Below are 1,704 nucleotides of genomic sequence, written 5' to 3' on the forward strand. Positions count from 1 at the left end.
GTAACAATTCCAGCTGATGAATTACATCAAAGGGATGACAGGAGTCAGGTAACTGGCACCCGAGCTGTGACATTTATCAGGTAAAAGGGACAGTGATCTGGCTGCTGGCTTCTGTTGGCAAAGTATCAGGGAGGCTGCAGGAGCTGCAAAATGCTCAGAAAAGCTAAAAAAAAAGGTTGTAGGCTTCCTCATGGATGGTGGCACTGTTACAGAAAAACTCTTAGATTCAGAAGTTTTCACTGGGGAGAAGTTTCTTTCTTTTTTGGTCCTCATTTATTTCTAAAAATTGTGGAAGATTCTGCCTCCATGTCTGTAGGGGGACCCTTGTTGTCTCCCCACATGGTCCTCTGGATGTGCTGGTATTTCATCCCCTGACGTGGCCTTTGGGCCACTTCCTCCTCTTCCCTACAGCCAAGATGCCAATCTGGCCCTCATGGCTGGGCTTCCCGTGGTGGAATAATAACTCCTGCTTAGACTCCTTGTGGGGAGTCAGTGAGATAAGTGATGTGAATTCTTTAGCAAATGTCCTGGTACACAAGTACATCAGCAAAACAAACTATCAAGATCATCAGATAATGCTGTGGCTACAGCTTGAACTCCTTGGCTGGTCTCGGCTTTCACTCTGCCAACCCCTCTTCACCTGCAGTCATCTTCCCTACGAGGCAGTTGTGTCCTGCCACTCTCTTGCCTGTGGCTCTAGGAACTCAGATCCTGGCGTTAGGCTTGGGTTCAAGCCCTGGCTCTGCCGTGCATAAGCGGTGTGACTGAGCTTCGTTGTACTCCCTCTCTGGTTGTGGTCTCTCACTGCCGCTCTCAGGGCGTGGTGTTATCCCCCGCTTCTCTGCAGCTGGCAGTGAACTGGCTTGGCTCACTGTTCAGCCTCTTCCTTGCTTGGCATGACATGGGCACTCATGGTGGAAAGTGGCTGCCACCCCTGTTTGCTTGTGACTTCTCACTGCTGGGAGTATGGCCTTTTTCTGTTCAAATTCTGTGCTGAGCGATTCTGATTGGTTGCTGATCAGCCAATGGCTTGGGTCCTTCTGAGTCAGGTCTCAGTCCCTGTCCAGTCAGTGGTGGAGTCAGATGAGACAACATGGCTGCCAAGGAGAATGAATGGAGGTCAGTTTACAGACAAGGGACTTGATATGCCCTGTGACATCCTGTTCCTGAATTGGGGGTGTTTGGGTTGTAAAGGGGGGTAGCCCGCCATTTCTTTGTCTGTGAGGCATGACAGAATCAAACGTGAGCACCACATGTATCCGACTTCACTGGACCCATGAATGGGAGTGTCAAAGCCTTTTACTCTAAACCATTCATCAAACTCACCTTTTGAGTCATAGAGAAGGGAAACACCGTGTGCATTCTACAGGCAAAGGACGTGAATAAGGTGTGTTTGGGACATTATTCCGTGAAATGGGGCTGTTCATTGAAATATAATGAACAGCTGGGAAATGAGCATCTCTCTTATGTGGGCTGTTAAGCTTAGCATTTTCCTGAAAATTACTTCACAACGGAATCCACTTACCTTCCAAGCCAGGTTCATCCTGTTTCCTGTGTCTCTTTGGCGCAGGCAGGAGACTGGGACAAAGATCCTGTGGACCTGTGCTGAGTAGGTACCCTTGGGCCACAGCCTCCCGTGGCTGTTGAAAATCCACAACTCTGGGCCATCCCTCTGGCATTGCCTTCTATGGAGCAGAGCTTGAT

This window comes from Otolemur garnettii, unplaced genomic scaffold (assembly GCF_000181295.1).
Source record: "Otolemur garnettii isolate 467f Iridium unplaced genomic scaffold, OtoGar3 scaffold00044, whole genome shotgun sequence".
NCBI classification, from domain to species: domain Eukaryota; kingdom Metazoa; phylum Chordata; class Mammalia; order Primates; family Galagidae; genus Otolemur; species Otolemur garnettii.